Below are 19,503 nucleotides of genomic sequence, written 5' to 3' on the forward strand. Positions count from 1 at the left end.
TCCCCAAGTCAAAAATTGGGTGCATGAGGATGAGGAGGAGAAGCAGATGATTAGGGTATATAAAAACTTGCATTTAGATAATTTAGAAGAATGTTTATGTTTGCACTTTTACCTACTATTACTCTAACTTAGCTATCAATATGAATATTAATTTTTATTTCCTCACCCTAAGCACTTTATTTAAAAAAATGAACGCCTTGACAAATTATACGTTTCCTTCAGCATTGCTTTAAATTGAAAATTCTTCTAAACAAATTCTTTCCCTTGAAAAATAGCAGCTGTTTCAAATCAGCAATTTGCTAAAAAAATCCCAGCTTGTTTTAACGAACCTCCCCTACAACCCCACCTAATTGGTTAATTGTAGAAGACTTTGTGTTTAAAAAAAAAAAAAAAATTAGATACCTCCACAGCCAATTTAGTGAAGGAGATGGTTTAGGAAAGGGCATGCAGAACTGGCCTGCATAGTACTGGGAGCATTTATTTATAATGTATTTTTTGAGCTGCTCAAGGGTGTTCTTAAATGGGGAATGAGTCTGATGAAAGAAATCACAGAAGCAGTCGGGTAAGTGGAATAGGATCCTTTAGGTTGGCACACAGTACAAATGTTATCTGTAAAGTCTCATGTTCTATAACATTAGTGGGCAGTGCGGGTGTGAAAAATGATGTGTTTGTTAATGCGTGAGGTATGCGCAGTCTATATGGATGGAAGCGTGTACCCGAGTGTTTCTGTGCTGATAATGTGTAATGGATGGGGAGAAGAGAGGGAGGAGCAGCCCTGTGTGTGCGGGTGCTGACATTGTGGTGTATGGGGAACAGCGTGGGGCGATTGTGATGCAGTTGGATAACATTTAGATACTGCCAGCTGGAGAGAAAAAAAGACTTTTCCTGCTCTCCTGAATATACTTTTCATCCTATCTGTTTCCAGTTCTCTCTCCTTGAGTAAGGCAAGGGAAACTCTCACAGGCTGGACTGTATTGATGAGGTGACAACTCACTCAGCTGCCTTGCATTCTCTTAAATGATGAAGAGATTCAATACTAAAACTAAACACTTGTAGGCTTAGTATAAGGAAGAAGTAGAGAAGGCTTTTTATCTGGACACAGGGAGCATTGAAAAGGTATCCCAAGTGTTTCTTCCAGTTCTATCCCAGTGATTGCCAACCATTTGTGTCAATAATTACATGAGTAAGAACCAATTTCCTCTAGCTGTTATGAATCTCAGCACTCAGCTACCTGCTCAGAGGGCTTTGTTATGATAAGAGAAATTTTGCTTTGTCTTTTAGTCTCAGAGATCTTTTCTCACACAGGAGTTTTACTAGTTCTGTAACAAAGAACCCAGCTCCCAATGTTTTCGGGCACTCCTTTTCAGCCTTGCAACCCACTTATGTGTATGCTAATGGTCTGAGGAGGAGCTATGCTCTTTTATAGCTACTGCTTTCACTTCCTCTTTTCTTCCACTAGCAGTAGAGCTTCTTCTAGTTGGGATGAGTAATACAGCTGCTCTTATCCTAGGCTGCTGGCATAGCCAGTGTTTTAGGAGTGCATACCCTTTCTGTTTGCCACTGTGCCTCCTGTAAGCCTTGAGTGAGCCCAGGCCCCTGCCTTGCTGGTGGGGTCTGGACCCTTCCCCCAGCATATTTACCCTGAGCAAGACTGAGTGGCTCAGGAATAGGTTAGACAAGGGATGTTGATGCACAGGGCCTGCAGCAGCAGGTGGGTGTTGAGTGCAGCTGCCTGGAGAGGCTGGTGGGGCTGGGCAGGTGATGAGGAGCTGTAGCACTGCTTCCTTTCCTGTGTGCTGTACAGTGAGGACAGATGGCAAAAGCTGATGAAGAGTAAGGGCAAGGGATGCCCTTTTTCTGGGTGCATCAGAACACTTGATGGGGTTTCTTGTGGAAGAGGATCAGCTGAGGTGGTTGTTGTCTGATGGAGGTTGTTAAAGGACTGAATGATCTGAGTGAAGTCTACAATGGTACCAGACAAAGATACCCTGGAAGAGTCTGGGGAAAATCTTTCAGGTGTGCCTTTGAACACGGGGACCAGTGTTTTGCCAGATATCGTCTCCTTTGTGCATAGGGTGCTGCTGGAAGGATGCAGGGTTTTGCTGTCTGTGGTCCCCACATGAAGCTTTGCCTCTTTGGTATCCCCTTTTCCTTAAAAAGGTGCACAACAGTTTCATTTGCTGTTCACACTCAAAGATCAATGATTTTGGCAGCTGATGTGCTCTTCCTGCTGTCAAATTACCCATGATAAAATCAAAAATATCAAGCACAGCACAGACCATCCTGTCCCTCTCTGAGAAGGAGCTAAGGGTGTGTGTAGGTGAACATGTGAGACACAGCCCTCTCCTGGTGTCAGCGAAGGGCAGAGATCCCTGCTGCCAGCATAGAAGGGAAGAAAAAATGCTGGGAGTACATGGTTCTTACAGAAATAGGCCCAGGGAAAAGAAGCCCAGGCTTGATTCTGTGCTATGCCATTGCACTGTGGTGCTTTAGCTGATGGAGAATTTCCTGGAAACTGAGATATTTCCCTGTGAGTTCCCTCCAGGAGGTTGCCTGCCTGTGTGGCTGCATCGCCCTGCTCACCTGCATGGAAAGAAAAGGAAAATAGCACTACAGGGGCTGCTACCCTAATTTTTCTGAGCCACAGGAGTATTCTGTCTCACAGTGAAGTGTCTTGCTGGCCATATCTGCTGTTTTAAAGTTCCCAGGGAAGAAATTCTGCATGACTACATGCTGAGGGAAAGGGCCACGCCTTTACACTTTACACACCCACAAGCACAAAATAGGATTTTTCAGTGGTTGTCAGCCATAGAGGTACTGGACTTTGAATGGTACCTCTGGGAGGAGATAATTTTGGAGGCAATGCAAGGGTAAACATATCCAATTAACAGGTTGGTGTGTTGTGGGTTTTTTTGAAGGGTTGGTTTGTTTTATTTAAAAAAAGATAGCATGATAAGGCAGGCTTCAGAGGAAGGGTTTTGGCTTAAAGCAAAAGTAAGTGTAATCACAGCTGTGGGCTCAGAGTCTGGCTTTTGCAGCCCCTAGGTTTTATAAAGCATCCAAAAGAAACTCCCCTGAAGACGGTTAGTTCTTGAAATTTGTTTCCTTCCCTAGAGTCTGCCTCTGTGTGACCTCATGGATGCAGGTTTCTGCACTTCCTTCTGGTTTGGCAGAGCTGTCCCACAAAAAGGGTGTCCCTCTCCTTTTTCTGGAGATGGTGATTGTGCTGTTGGCGGGCTGGCCATGAGCAGTGGGATGAGGGAGGGAGGAAGGGAGCAAGCAAGGAGACAAACGAAAGGCTGTGGGCCTTTCCAGCTGGGAAATCAATAGCATATGAGTATGCAATGTAAGTGTGTAATCACAGCTCCCTCCCCTCTGCCCCTTAGCACTTACATTGATGGGGAGTTGCAGGCCAGAACCAATTAATCCTTACAACCTGCTAGGACGATAACTATTAATATTCTTCTGCATGCACTCTGGTTGCTGCACCTGCTTAGAGCCTGGCTGTGCTTGACCCTCAGCAGTTGACCCAAAGTTCCACCAAGAGAGCAAGAGCCTTTCTGATCATGAGCCTTGCAGCCAGTGCACTGGTACCTGACTTCCCCCTGTGTGGATGTTGGAGAGGCTGACTGGGGGGATAAATACTTGAGCATCTGAAAAAGGAGCGATTTGCTGGTAAGGTTTTGCCTGCAGGAAGAAGGGGTTATTCAGAGGGCCATCTGTGGAATTTTTGATGTGTAAATGCGTTTAGACTTTTGTCATGCTGGTACATCATCATATGATGAGTATCTACTCTTTGCCTTGTAAAGGTACCTTGTACAATGGGATCAAAACATCCAGTTTTATTTGTGCCTGTATACGTGATCTGTGCATAAAGGTATGGCCCTTGAATAGCTCTTCCTTGGCTTTTGGGAAGGTGCATGGATGGAACAGAAGATTATATATATGCATGCACATGTATTTGAGTGTGTGCATGTGACAGAAAATGCATAACCTGTGTGGTAAAGATGCTCGAGAAATGTTAACAAATCTGGTCTAGAGTTGTGTTTTGTGCAAGGGACTTGTCATGAATGTTAGTGCAGGAGGTAAATGCAGCCTGATTTCTGATAGGAGTGTCTGTGTAGCTATGTGTGCTTTTGGAGTGACCATTATTCATAGCACATTTGCATCCTATCTTGACACGGCAAGAGATTGTTGCAGTGAAACAGAATTGTTTCTGTGGCTTGGCTACCCCTCCTCATCTTTCTGTGATAGCCCCAGTGTAAGGTGGCAACTTAGTCACGCTTCGGTCACCTGGGCAGGAATACAGCCTAGAGAGTGGAAAGGACATGTTTGACTCCTACACTTTCACAAGAGAGTTTCTGGGAATAGAAGGAAGAGGATAAAAGGAGGCTTTCTTACATGTACAAGTTGCATTGTTTTTTTAATGAGACCAACATACTCAAAAATAGCATGACCTGACTGAGCCCACCTTCCTTATTTTATGAGCTGGATGCAGCCTGAAGCAGTAAACCAGCCAGTCTGTACTCTGGCTGCACCTGCATTACCACAGCCTTGCTGGTTTAACTTCCTCAACAGCATGGGCTCTGCCCAGTGTGGCTGTCTTCTGTCCGGTCTCAGTTTGGGTAGCTGAGCAGGATGAGATGTTCTGAACTTCTAGATCTCTTGTAGAGGAAAGGAAACTATTTGTCTGGAAGAGTTGTGTTGTATCGAGGTTGGGGTTTTTATGAATGGTAATTTCTTGGTGATTCAAAGAAAAGAAATTGATCATGCTATCCCAGGTGGTGTAAGAGGTGTCTAGTCTAGGCCAGCTAAGGGAAGGAAGGCAGGAAACAGTGGGAGCTGAAGTGAGGATGCATAAGCTCTCCTCCATTTTCATGTATCCTAGGTGCCTACAGGTGACTGGTTTGTGTACTGTCCAGCAGCCACTGAGCTGCAACAGATTGGAATGTTGATAAAAAAAAAAAGTCCAGCTGCAGCATGAGGTAAATGAGCTGTGGCATTGCCTCAGAGGGACCTAGAGCTACAGTCAGCAGTACAGTCTTCCTTCTCCTTTGGCCTGCTGTGTGCCTAGAGAAAAGAAAGAAAAGGCCATCCTGGCTGGCCTTGCTCTGTCTGTCCTGATGTAAATCTTTGTAGCAGTAGCCTTTTCTTCAGGCTTCAAGGAACCTCACAAGACCCCACATGTAGGCTCTGCTCATCCCCTGGTCAACCCCAAGAGTTTTTGGTCTCTTTCTCTTCTTCCTGCTGACCGAAATGAACCATACCACCGCAAAATTGAAACAAGACAGACCTCAAGCTCTCCTGGATGCTGAAGCTTTGTTGTAGCTGCTGTGAAGGAGGAATGGACATGCGAAACATATTGGGGAGACAGAAGACTTCAAGGCTTTGCTTTCTTTGCTACACACAGGAGTAATAGCTCTGTAATTCTTTCAGACCTAGGGATGCTAAGTGAGAAGAGGTTTTGAAATTGTTACAGGGAGAGGCTTAGGGTCGCCCTGATCTAGAAGAAACCTTCTTGTGGAGCTGCCACCTTTCCTTGGTGCAAATAATGCCAAGGTTGTGGCATATGGACCATTCACTTTAGAGTTGGACTCAGTGATCCTTGTGGGTCCCTTCCAACTCAGAATATTCTGTGATTCTGTCTTGAGAGCTGGCAGGAACCTTGACAGGTTTCTTTATGAACTCTTTCTCAAGTTCTCCAGAAGTTTGTTGAAGCAAAGAAAAGATCTTTGCAGAATGTTTCTGCTTCACCAAAATGCTATTTTTCTAATAGAGAATAAAAAGATGTTTTGTTGGAAAGATTCCAACCTGAGTTTCAAGAACAGATTAAGGCACAAGTGCTTAAAAGCTTTCCTGTGATGTGTTATCTGCTGTCATAAGACTACCTCAAAGTCTCAACTGTCATCTAAAACAAAAAAATTCTGAAAACTGTGGCCTTTATTGGTGTTATTAAAAACTTGAAAATTAAACCTGAGTGCAGCCAGTAGCTGGTGTCTGTCTTGAGTGTGCAGGCAGCTGAAAGTGCTGTACTGAAGATCTGCTCTCACTTTGTCTGGAACTGGATTTCCTTGGAAGAGACCCAGCTGATGTTACTGTGGAGGAGGGAATGTCCAGTGAGTGGAAATCGTGTCCTGTAGCGATGCTGTGTCTGAACCAGAGGACGAACATATGCATGTGTCTGTGTGTGCATGGCATGTGCAGGGCCTGTGCTGTGATCACCAGAATTACAGTCTAGCCAGATAACGAGCTGTTGTTGTTTACAGCACTTGGTTCCGGGCACTTCAATTCCAGAAAGATGTAAACAAAATTAGAGGGAATTCAGAGGATTGCAAGGAGAATGATTAAGGGGCTGGAGGGACTGACTTATGAAGAATGCTTGTGAGAGCTAAATATATAGCTGTTTTGGCTAAATGACTAAAGAGGAGCTATGCTAATGATGTAGGCATACTGGGAAGGCATGAAGAATTGTCTAGTGTGGACTCAGAGCTAGAAGAGTCTCTCATGACAGAAAATTTGGAGGAGGAAAGAAAAAATTGACAGGAGAGGAAGAATACTTAATGGAAGAAAGAGATTAGGTGGTGATACAGCTTTGTTAAGAATCATGGTGGAATTGCTGTCATTTGGGATAGCTGAAGTTTGGCTGGGCAGAGCCCTGGAGAATAATCCATGCACTACAAGCTTGAAAAGGCCCCTTGAGAGACAGTCTAGATGCCTTAATAGATTTTTATGCTGTCATTAATTTCTGAATCGCAGCTAATACTTCCAGTCTGACAAAGAGCCATATTCTTTAAAGCGTTTTTCTTTCTTGCCTTGTATTATTTCTGCTGTGATGCAAATACCGGTTGAAGACATGTGAGGAAGTCTTCTGCTATATTAACAATTGAAATCCTGGTTTTATCAGCTGCTTAACTCAAAGACCTTTTCCCACTTTCTTTTGGTGGAGCGTTCATTCAGATTTGTCTGATAGGTGTGAAGAGGCAGCCTGCTGGATGCCCAATAAGGTGAAAACGCAGTGTCTGTGACTCTGTCCTGTGAGCTGTGTTGGGCTTCGACAGGTTCCACATTGACACACACGATACATATATGCTCTGCTCTTTCTCTACCTTGCGCGTTTTCAAAATGGGTAACTGAACACTGGACTGGTCCCTTCAGTCTCAGAAGCTGATGTGGTGGAGTTTGTAGCGTTCCTGGAATGGCACAAGAGCTGAGTCCTCCCAGGGCCATCTGTGAGCTGGGGGGAGCTGGGCCTCTGAGGGAGACAGCAGTAGAACAGGATGGCAGGAGATTGCCAAGCTGATCAGTGGCACGTGGGGATGGCCCAGATGGTTTGCTCTTGTCTCACCTACAACATGAACTGAAGAGTGAAAGTGAGATGGGTGGTGTTGGCTGCTTGGTCTAATGGGAATGGAACAGACAGAATTGAGAGCAAGTTTTGTAGTGGATGCTGGCTGGCACCATGGACTTTCAGAGGTAAAAGGTATTGCAGCTTGAGTGAAAGAGCCAGGATACATAATGGGAATTATCCAGATTGAAGATTATTTGTGCCATGGATGCAGACCCAGAGAGAGTTCATCATAGTTTATTAGCTCAGGTACAGCACTATGCAAATTGCAATCTGTTTCCTGGGCGGGAAGCAAGGAGCACCATTTTGCATTGCATGCAGTCCAGACTGTTCAGTGTTGCTGGATCTTTCCCAGTCAGTGCAAGGCCTGTTTGAGGGCCTCAGCAGCCCAGCAGTGCCAGGCAACAAAACATGGAGATAGCTGACTCTGGATGGAAATTGATGCTACTCAGCTTGGACATTTTGACTAGCCTTGGTATGTTCAAGGTGGCTGCTGGTAATGACAACCTTACCACATGTACCCCAGCAGGGTGGGAGAGCTCATTAGCTCAGATGTGGCGCAGTGGGAGTGCAGCGGGGCTCTGGCTCTGAACCAGAGACAAGAAACATTGTAGACTTGAGTTGTCTGCACTGAATGTCTTTATTTTTCATGTTGGAATCTCCTGTTTAAAAAATATGTAAGCCCTGGAAAGAATAAAATGTCCCTCCTTACCTGCCCCCCCCACCTGTGCATTAGGTAGAGATTCTGCATTTGTCCCAGAATGGGAAAACTGGGAGATTTGAGAAATTAACTAAAATATGATGAAGTGGAGAAGGTTAGAAATTCCAAAGGTGATAATCTGTGTTGGCAGATATGAGTTGCTCTTGAATGGTAGGATGCCTGCTCATGGAGATGGAGAACTTGGAATGTAGGTTCAAAGACCAATGGACTTATTGTTTACCCTGTATTATTTTGGCAATTTGCCCTCTAGTGGCACAACTCATCAAGGGAGGTGGAGTACTACTGCTCCTACCATTGGCAGTGTCACCTAAGAGAAGGGACTATATGTTCAGAGCCCAAAGGATGGGGCCTCTCAGCTGTGGCTCAGTGCAGAGAGAGGAATGGGGTGAGAGCAAGATAATTTGTGTAGTAATTGTGTTTTTTGCACGCAGGAAATTGATTTGTTACAGCACCTTTGAGTAATTGTTCCGTAGGATTTTGCTAATCTCATTCCAACCCTGGCAGAACATTTGTCGCTTTGCACCCAGCAGTTAAATCCGAGCGTGATGCTGCCACCTCCTTTAGTTATTGGGGCAAAGACACAGCAGCAGGAGACCTTGAAATACGTTCCTGCAACTGGGTGTACAGGATGGAGCTCTGGGTCCCCTCTCTGGGTTGCATGAACTGTAACTCTGAAAGGAAGAGAGAGACCCAGAGTGCTACCAAGAAGAGGACAGTTGGTGGCAAAGTTGTGGTTGTATTGCTGTGTGCTGAACTTCTGGAGAAAATCCTAAGCTCTTCAAAGCCAAAACCAAAACCAACCTAGGAATACATTTTCTCAAGCTTCTGTTTAGGTATCTAACAGCAGCAGTACCTAATAGCAATGTTCACAGGAAGGGAAACTCTTCTCAAAGTAAATTTTCTTTTTTTCTGCAATTCACATGTTTGAACAAAGTAAAAAAAGTGGATTGATGCTATATAGTTACTACTTTTGTTAGTAGCCAGAACTGGTGCTGTAAAAATGATTGTGCAAATAGTAAAAGGAGAAACTTACTGGGAAAAATATGGTTGTTTTATGAAAACTGTTACAAAGAAGGATTTCTCATGCCTAGGATGGGCTTTTAGAAAGAAGTGGAGACTGAACCCAAGCCAGTACCATATAAGACATTCAAATCTATATTTCTGCTCCAAAATAGAGCAGGATCTGGAATGTGGTTATCCCACAGTTCAGAAAGCACATTAATCCCTCAGCTCTGGCCTTTTTTTGGAGAGGTCTAATTTTTCTCTGTAGTTGCTGTTTTAGCCACCACACATGTTAGAGTTAGAGCTCTGCGACTTCCACCATTCAATGGGGTTTGCATTAAGTGCTAAATAGGAGGTGAGCAAAAAAAGTCTGCACCTACCTCACAGACATAGGTAAAGAGGCTCACATGCCAAAGGCACCCCAGTCCCAGATCTCTGTTCCTTGGCTTTCTGCACTGAAGGCAGACCAGGGAAGAGCCCCTGCTTGTCCCAGCAGATGTCTGAGAAGCGCTTGTTGGCACTGTGAGCAGAGGTGGCAGCAGCAGCACAGCCCTTGCAGGTATCTCAGCAGCAGTATTGGGGACGATGGCCACAGAAAGAGAGCTGATGCTGTGTAATGCCCTTGCCAGTTTTGGAGGTGGGCATCTCTGATGCATTTGTAAAATGTACAGTGTGGTGTCTGCCCTGCAGTCTCCAGTCAGTGTGGCCAATTTCTTTTTGCTCCTGATGTTGGCTCGCTGCAGCTGCAAGGAAGGGGAAAGCATGGCACTTTTCTTTCATCTCTCTGCATTAAACTTTCACTACATATCCCACTTCACGTTTCCTACTTCTGCTGCTTTATGACCAAAACAAGAGACCGAAGATGTACTTGTAGTAAAACCAAGTAGTCCAACAACTTCTATGATGTCTACCTCCTGCCCTAGGGTGACACTGACAGGGTATGACCTAATGCTTTTTAGAAACCATCAATTCTGCACTGGAGTTTGAGTTCTGCTCTGTAGCCTTATTTGTTGTTGTGGGGTAGAAGATTGCCTAACCCCTCTTCAATGATTTTTTGCTTTTGGGGAGTTTTTTGTGTGAAAAAAACAAAGAAGGAAAAAAAAAACAAACTGTATGGGCTATTTGTCTGTTTTAGGTGGACCCGAAGTGGAGTCCCTAATCCAATTTCATGGAGCAGAGACTTCAGGCTGGGTTTATGCTGTCTCTCTCTAGGAGGTTAAGGATGTGTCATTCAGTTTGGTTATCCTTGGCAGTACTTGTTCCAACTTGAGGCTACAGAAATCCTAAACTGGTATATGTTTGTGAGGGGAAGAGAAAGGGGATGAGTTGCACCACGTGTCCTTTGATAAAAGGTAGTTCAGCTCTCCTGAGTGAGGGGTTACCTTTACCCTTCTGCTTTTTCCCAGCACCGTGAAAGGCAGTTCGTTCCTGTCTTGTTTGTATCTCTTGTTGAGCGTACTCCAAACAGAGGATCTTTGATCCACTCCAAGCAGATTTCTTTATGGGGTCTGATCTGGGGCTTAAGGATTGCATCTTGGAAAGTCAGGCCCATGGTTTAGTTTGCAGAAACTGCAGGACCAGTGATGTGAATGCAAGAAATAAAGCATCTACCCGGATTCTTGGATCCAATAGTGTCTTGCGGTGCAGGCTGGCAGTTGGAAGAAACACATTTTCATGCATAAATTTGGGTACCTTTGAGTTGCAAATGACTAAGAGACAATAAAACACGCATTGCCACTTTCATGGGGACACCTTTAAAGCCAGGGCTGCTCTTTCAATTAACTCTGCCGTATGTGGCCAAAGTCGACAGTGCATAAAACTTTGATAATCTCACATTTTAAAAATGTATCGGGAAGTCTCATTCGTATATCTTCACTGAAAATTTCATGAATTGCACATTTCCTGGTGTTAGATGTTCAATAAACTTAAATTATGCAGCAATTTACATCTAGAAGATTTGCTTTAAAACTGAAGACTGGCTACTTCACTTCTGGGTTGAGAACAGCTCTTTCTTTTTATGCCTCCAACAATTAGAATGGGGGCTTTTGTTCAGAAATCTTTGGAGATGTGAACTGACCACTTAGTAGGAAAAACTCTGACATGAGGGAGATGTGAAAGGTATCAGCAAATAGCTGGACACAACTGTATCCCTCTTGTTTGAGCCTGATGTTGGAGTTTTGTTCATTTCACGGGCATCAGTACTGGATCTATCCAGAAATTTTCCAGCAAGATTTTTTTGTATTTTAATGTTTTTTCAGCTAATTGGGAAACTTGAGATTAGAGGGAAGAGCAAACTTGAATGAAACCAGTTTGTGAAATCCCAGATGGCAGTTATTAGCCAAGAGTACTTCCTGTACAGAAGGAGTCAGGTTGTTGGGGACATCTCCCTAGATCGTAGAGTCTCGAGGTGAACTCCCAGTTTGAGAGGATGACAATATGGGGTGTTCTGTCCATTAATGCAGATGAGTTCCTGTAGTACCCTGCTCATCTCAAGCAGTGCTTTATTTCTATGCCCTATCCCAAATTTGTGCCTTTATCTGAGTGACCTCAAAGGAATAACGTGCAGTGTGAAGAGGAAGACTTTAAACAAAGCTCTCTGGAGCTCTTTCCTCCCTTTCAGTAATCTCATTTCAAAGCTTTTCATGGTTACCCAGCTTTCTCATTCTCCTCATCCTTACTGCAACCAAGCTGAGAGTATAAACAAGTCCTACCACACTCCAGCTTTTCCATAAATGATGTCTATGCTCAACTACAGATGAAGAGTAAGGAAGAAAAATCAGAGCCTGAGGAACCAATGGCAGTCCCAGGACAGCACTGGTGCTGACAAGCATCCATTCTCAAGCTGATCTGTTGACCATGACAATGATGGTTTGTAGGAGAGGCATCGTAAAATTGCCTGAAATGTCTCAAAGCAGTGCTTCTAATCAGGAGATAGCTTTGAGTTTCTCCTGCAATACTCCTTAGTGATTTCCATCACCAATCACGTCTAAGAATAGAAAGAAATAGGATGCACAATATAGTTTTGTTTGACATCAACTAAAAAAAACCCCAAAAACAAACTAACAAAACCCCCTGGGCCCTGTTAATCTCAGCTGACCATGTAGAAACCAAAGGTTAAGATATTTCTCTAAAGTTGCCATCTAGGTTGGTGGCACAGCAGAACCTGGAGGACTCATTCTCTCTCCTGTTCCCTTGCACAGCACTCGTTTGTCTTGTGCAGTACTTCCCTAGTTTGAGTCTCCCTGGGCAGGGCAATGGGCAGCACTGCTGACAGAAAAGGTGAAGGAGAGAGCTCTGAGGTGCAGGGAAGTGGTGAAGGAGAGAGAGGCTCCCTGATGTCTATAAGGAAGATGTCTGAAGGAAGGAATGGGGTGGATTTGACAATGGTGTGGGAAGGAGGGGAACAGAAGTGCCTGACAAGCTTTTGAAGCTCTGTTTGCTTAATGGGAGCTCTTGCAAAGACACAGACTACGTAAGCCATCAAGAGAAGATGGCTTCTCCCAGGGCCCTTGCAGCTGCACCAGGCTATGATAACAGAAATTAACTTCATCTCCTTTGTCTTGCTTTCCAAGAGCCCCAGAATAGTAGTTATGAAAACACTGCTGTTTAATATTGTCTTTGATCGAGCAATCCAACGGGAGCCCTGGGCTTGTTCAGCTCGGCTTTGTTAGTTTCAGACCCCAAGGCAACAAGCCGTTGCCTTCAAAGCCCAGGCAGGGCTGCGTTAAGTGTGAGGCGTGCAGCAGAAATCCCAGTTTGTCAATTCAAATGGCACTCACCTAGCAGCAGTGCCTGTATATTTAGATCCACAGCAAAATGTGGGAAGCAGGGCACACAGTTATCCCCTCCGGAAAGAGCCTATCTCAGGAGCCAGCAAGCAAAGCAACACCCTCAAAAGACAGCAACACAGGGTGGATCTTTCCTGTTATTATCCAGTTTTAATATGCTGCCTTTTTTTTATTTGCTGCCAGCTGGTCTCCCAGTACAGCCAGGCAGCGTGTGATGCATGAGGACAGCATCACTGGAGAAGAAAGTTTCCATTCATCTCTTTCACCTCCCTACTGTAGATGTGCATCTTTCCTCTAACTCTGCCTTGGGGACACTGCATGTACACCTTGTCCAAGACCTCCATTCTAGGGGGTTATAAGCACTGCAAGTCACCAAGCCTCTGATTCAGCTCTCAGAGATATTCACTACTCAACCAGCAACCAGTATGAAGGCAGCTACTGAAAAAGGTCCATGCTAGTGGTGGTGTGCAGGAGTGCTTGTGAGAACCAGAAGGGTAGGAACAGCTCATCTGTTTCCAGATGGGTGGTTACACGAATGCACCATAACCCATGGGGACCCAAGTGCGGGGACTAATGGTCTCTCTGCAGGCAGTGCTGAGATGGAACTATGTGCTAAGGAAAGGACTGGTGCACTTTTTTTGTTTAGTCTCTTTCATTGCTCAGTTATGAGACTCGTTCTACTTTGTGTCCCCCTGCACATAAAACAGGGATGTGGTCAGCTTTTGTTGGGTAGTTGTATGGGGCTCATGAAAGTTGTAAGTAGGGCAGTGACTCTTTAGATGCATGGAAGAGCCCACTTGTCAGTTTACTGGGGACAGATGACCATGGTGCTTAACCTCAATCTTCACGTCTATGTAAACTACATCTAGAGTAGGTTTGATTATGAAATGTCCTGGAACCTGTTGTGCTGCTTTCCTCTTATTATGGAAACTGTGTGCTCCCACTGAAATAAAGGAGCACCAAAGGTATAATATTTTAGATATACATTTTGTTGTAATAAAATTTGGAAAGTTGGAGGAGCCTCAGAAGCAAGTAGTTTAGTGATAATATTTCATGTGACAATGATAACACCTGCCATTACTGCAGTCAAGGTAAGATTTAGACAGGCCATATAAACACTTCAGGTATATGTTCTCTCAAATCGGACATAAACAAATGGATGTTCTGTTTCCAGAACCAGGTGTTCCTGAGCATTGTTAGAGAAAATAGAACAAGGATCTCCTTTCTGTTCCAGCAATGCTTGTCCTAGTACTGCATGTTGTTTTTTTATGTGCAGTGATGCTTGACACCTCTCTTCAGTTTAGCAGGCAACTGAAGGGACTCACCCTACAGTGTGCTCTCATGTATATTTTAGGAAGGATCAGAAGAAACTGGACAGCAGTTGAAGCTTTTCTGAGATTCTGGTTGGTTGCTTGCCTCTTGAAATTATTGCTGTTTCTCTGATTGTGTCCCAGTAGGACTTCTATTTTCTTCTCTGTACCATGTAAGGCAACACAGTGACAGTGAGAACTTCATCGATCCAACTAGAAAGAGGAACATAAATGAGGGCAAAAAGTTGTGTTGTTTAAAGGTAACTGAGAATTGCAGAGGTGGGAGTTGCTTTTGCTGTGGTGAAATAATTTATGTTCCCTCTCTGAACCTGCTCAAAAAGTGACCATGGTTTAGAAAAAGCTCATGCAAGTATGAGTAACTCAGGGCTTAGTGCTAAGAGACAAATCTTTGGGGTTCCCATCTAGTTTTGTTGTTAATAGGAACTACTCCTGTCTCAGCACGTCAATATCCTCTTCTGTTAGAGGAGCAGAGGGACTCTGTAGAATTTTAAGAAGAGGTTTCAGATGATCAAATGATGGAGAAGTACAAAGTTCTTCAGATTATGAGTTACAGGAGAAAAGATTCAGCATGTAACTTCTAGCTTCAGTCCTGGGTGCATAGGAGGTGGATGGAGGGTAAAGGAGGCTGGAAATTAAAATAAGCCAATATCCTAAACTATATTTTAATTGAATTTTCAATATCTTCACCTCAGATGCTATCATAGCAGGCATTAAACCCATGCACATTATTCTGTAACTGTATACTATCTACAGTAAAAGCACCAGCTATTAAAACGGGAGAGTATAAAAAGCTCTTTCAGTATGCCTTCAAAATTGCTCAGTACTGTTGGTTATGCAATATTTTCTATTTTTGAAAGCTTAGAAGCCTGGAATTAAGTAGAGGAAAAGCCTTTTTAGGTTGGCAAGGCAGTTCCTCCCCACTTGACCAGTGCAAGCTCTTTCAGTACAACGACAGTTAAAATCAGCCCCCTCGTATCCATGCTGTTTAATTACAAAGGAAAGCCACAGCATTTCAGAACAGAAAGATATGGGCTTGTTAAGATACTGGACTGATCCTCAGGGGGAGCTGAGCTTAATTCCTGCCTTTGCCACAGGCTCTCTTCAAGTCAGTCAATTAATCAGGTTGTGCCTTGGCTTACCTGTCTACACAATGAAAATGAAGACAAAGGAAGTTCCAGCCCCATCTTCTCCCATACATAAAAGATGCTCTCTGTGTGACGGGTCCCAATCTTCTCTCTATTCTTTTATTGCTGTTTGGTATAAAGGTGTCTTCTTTCTAGGAGGGAAGTTCAGTTGATCTGTGCTTTCTTTTTTCAATGTTTCTCTAGCTCCATAAATGTGGTACTATACTGAGTTGAGCTAAAACAAAGCCTTTGCCATAAGAACTTGCACAAGTTAAATCTATGGGATCATTCGATCCGTCTTGTCAATTGTGCTTACCTTTACCTTGTGGAGCAGAGTGTTAGTCTGTGACTAGCTAAGGATGTGATTGAATTTTCATTATAAGGCTAATATTTGTTCCTTGGTACTCATCACAGACAATACAGAATTAGTCAGTTTGGGGGATGACTTAGCAGTTTTGTAATGAAGTCAACTGGATGATATTTTCCTGACTTTTATGTGTAAAAAACCACACATGATATATGCAATTTTATCTGTATTATAAATATTAATGAAAGCATAAAGAATTTCTTTCCACTTTTATTTGTCGTAACAACAAAGGAAAACGGAGAGAAGGCGAGGCATTTTATTTTCCTGGAATTGTTGACTGCAGATGAACACAGTTGGATCAAGATGAGTTGACTAGGTTTTAATTTTAAAAGTTAGGATTCCAAATAATGAGATCAAAATGGTTCATTGACTTGTTCCAGTGAACAACTTCTTGAGGTTAGGCTTTCATTAAAAAACTATGTAATGTTGTCTTTAACACTGTCTCTATCCCTTTTCCCATATCAAGAGGAAGTTTGCTCTAACCACAATTCCCTGGAGGGATCTGTTATTGGTGAAAGGCAAAAAGTTTCCACTAAATGCTAATTAGAGAAGCTGATTGGAAACTGCCACTTTTGTAAATCGACATTTTTCAAAGACTCCTCAATCCCTGGGTCCTTTCTTTGGTGGGGGGAAAGGTGAGACAATTACCCTTCTGCTCTAACTTGCTACATCCAGGATAATGTGAGAATGATGGTCACCTCTCCCGTTTTGCTCTTCAGACATCAAAGATCATGGCCAGACCACTCCTCTGTGTCTCTCCTCAAAGTTTTAAAACCTGCAGCAGTGTTGGACCGGTGGACTGGCTGGATCACAGGAGAGTATAGATCATGATGCACTGTTGAATAAGGACATGCAGAAAGCAACAGAGAAAAAGAATGTGGAGAAAAGATCATAAGGAAAGCTGGGCCCATTTGTACCTTTCCTGGCTGGCCAGGGTCACATCTGTGGCTTGCCAAATGTGTTGGAGTTTATTGCAACATCCTTTTAAAAGCTGCTATGCACCTCTTACCATTTTCATCTTTTGCAAGATGTCTTGGTGAAACAAAGGTCCTTCAAAACCACTCTCAACTAGGGTTGGCATTTTCTTGTGTTCACAGTAGCCTGATGAGACAATGTGTGGAGGTCGCCACACTTCTCCTGTATTTTGTAAGAGGAAGCAAAAATCTTCAATGACAAACTATTCTTCTTATATTTTGTGACAAAGACTGGAAGCAATTCTGTTCAGTCACTGAACTCACCTTGACTTCTCTCATGCAAATGCCATAACTCAGAAGTTCTTAAAACAGCGGTGTGCAGTGCACAGCCATTGCCTATGGATCTGTACCATCTGTGGTGTTTTCAGTTAACTGATGGCAAAGGTGCAGGGTATCACCGGGGAAATAAAAGGCAGGCTCTGGATTATCAATTCAGCAATTCTGGAGCAGGGGCTTCTTTGCCAGGAACAAGGCTTCTGTATAACTGGTCTACTGTGTAATTAGTGACTAATGGAACAACAACCGCCAGTATATTAATTGTTATTGTAGCTGTATACAGAGCATTGTTCTTGCTCTGACAGACATATAAATTGTGTGCAACTGTGTTGTCCTTTCCAGAGTAGCTCTCTCTAGAGTTAGGTGTCAATAATGAAATGCAGCTGTTCCTTGAGGACGGATAATGTTATCTCTAAGGGCTTGTCTAGGCAGAACACACGGGAAAGTTGATCTGAATTAAGTAACAAGGTGGGTTTCAAGTGGATTATGTAAAATGTATTAAACTGATGCATGCATGCACACTTGTTTGGAATTAAAAATGGCCATCATTTGATTTTGTTTAATTTTCCTTTAAAGGGAATCCAACTAAATTGAATTAAAGCCACTTTAATGCTGGCTGAAAGTATGAACACTCATTTTCCTGTGATCCATTGTAAAAGTTCACCATGTTATTTTCCTAAGAAGAGGGCAAAGGTTCTCCTGGCATTCCTGGACATTGTGCTGAGCAAATGTGAAAGTTGCCTTAAGTATTCATTTTAACACTTTGAAACTCACTGTGAGTTCCATCCTTTCGTACTTTTCGGGTGTTTTTTCTTTTTTTTCTACTCTCCTCTGAATTCCCTGTGCAACTAGTACAGAAGGCTAGTGAAAGTGTACATTTTAATTGTTTGAGGTTTTTTAGTTTGCTTTTTTTTAATCCTGGAGATTTAACTCTTCCCTATAGTGAAATGGAAGCACAGAAAGGATAAGTAACTTCCCCACAGAAACCCAGCATGAGCTGCCTGTAGAATACAGCCCGAGATCTGCTGTAGCTGGCACCAATGTCTTGAGGCTCGAGATTTGTATGTCCACAGTCACTTGTTTGGATCCTCTTGTCTTTCTTAGAGGAAACCTTGGTCTTAAGCTGTGAAAGAAACCTTTCACTCTCCCCAGTATGGGCAGCCTACCTGATGTGTGTGCTGTTGGACATCTTTTTGGAAGCCTTGCTGAGAATTGATGTTTCCATGGCTGAAGATCATCTCTTCTGACCTACAGCCTTAGCTGCTCACTGAGTCACACAGGCAGACAGTGAGTTTGGGACTCTCATCACTGCGCAGTGTGGCTGAGCTCAGAGCATGTGAGAAGAGCAGTTGGAATGTGGGGAGGAAGAAAGGCAAGCCCTGAGATCCCTTTGTAATGCAGAAAGCTTTTCATGAAGTCACGTTAAAATGAGCAGGCAGGCCGTGATTCGAAATGAAATAAACCTTAGGAGCCCTGGATTTTTAATGTACTGTTGATAAATGGATTCTGTTCTTATTCATCCCACTCTTGCATGATGAAGAAAAAAACTTCTGTGAATTGACCTGCATTTCTTTCAACTCTACCTTTCTAGATAAAGCTGAAGTGAGCTCCCAATTTGGTGACTAGTTAATCCTGGCCAGGAGTTAGAAAGAGCATTGGTAATGACAGCCAGAATTGCATTAATGGAGGAGAGCTGTATTCAGCATATTCAGTGAAGAATTCCCCTTTTATTTCTTGTAGCATAGTTCTACATTTCCTTAATACAACACACTACACTTGTCTAAGTACTTAAATCTGTATGGGCTCTCTTCTGTTTATTAGAAATAGCAGAGCCAATTTTTATACACATCATGAACAGTGTGTCAGAGGCTAATGAGAGCATGTATTTTGGTTTGGTTTTTGCTTTCATGAGAAAGGCAGTGTTTTCTTGAACATTAACAGATGCATTTCCAGTGCTTAACAATAGAACCTCAGCTTAAAAGGTTCAGGCATTGTTCAGATGCCACTGTCAGCTGGAGAGATGTCACCTAGAATAGAAGAGCCACAAAACTGCAAGTATAAACAAACCCCGTGCTGCAGCCTCAGCAGAGCAGCCTTTGTATTGGTTCTACATCTATGGGTTTGAACTTCTACTTTTTTGAAATACAGGTGAGGAGGTTTTAATTCACCCCAGCTTTCTGTAGGTCTGTATTTCTGGCATCTCCTGTCTTTCAAGTATGTAGTCTGTTGATGGTCTCACTGGTTGCTTTGTCTTGTGGTTTGGATCTCGTGTTTAGAGAGTTGAGGAGGAAGGATGTAGCAAGCACCTGACAGCCAAGTGCATCAATAACACTCTGCCATTTTGCACTCGGCCATCTTCTGTGAATGCCAATGGCAATCTGTGCTTGAGAAGTTTTCTCATGCCATATTGGTACGTTTCTAGTATTTTCAGGCACAGACTCAGCTTTAGGGTTTTGAGGTTAATGTGTTTGATTGTTGGTGTGCTGCTTTTATGTTCTTATTAGTTGTCATGGAGGTCATTATTAAGAGGTACCACCTTGCAGCAAGTCACATCCTCCTGTGTGCTCTATGTACA

General features: G+C 43.3%; 1 protein-coding gene across 1 annotated transcript in view; it reads left to right on the forward strand.

The window, feature by feature from the left end:
* The window catches only part of LOC104687061 (limbic system associated membrane protein), a 1,003,034-nt gene that overhangs the window by 3,700 nt on the left and 979,831 nt on the right, over nucleotides 1-19,503 (forward strand). The window lies entirely within an intron of this gene.

Source organism: Corvus cornix, chromosome 1, assembly GCF_000738735.6.
Source record: "Corvus cornix cornix isolate S_Up_H32 chromosome 1, ASM73873v5, whole genome shotgun sequence".
NCBI lineage: Eukaryota > Metazoa > Chordata > Aves > Passeriformes > Corvidae > Corvus > Corvus cornix.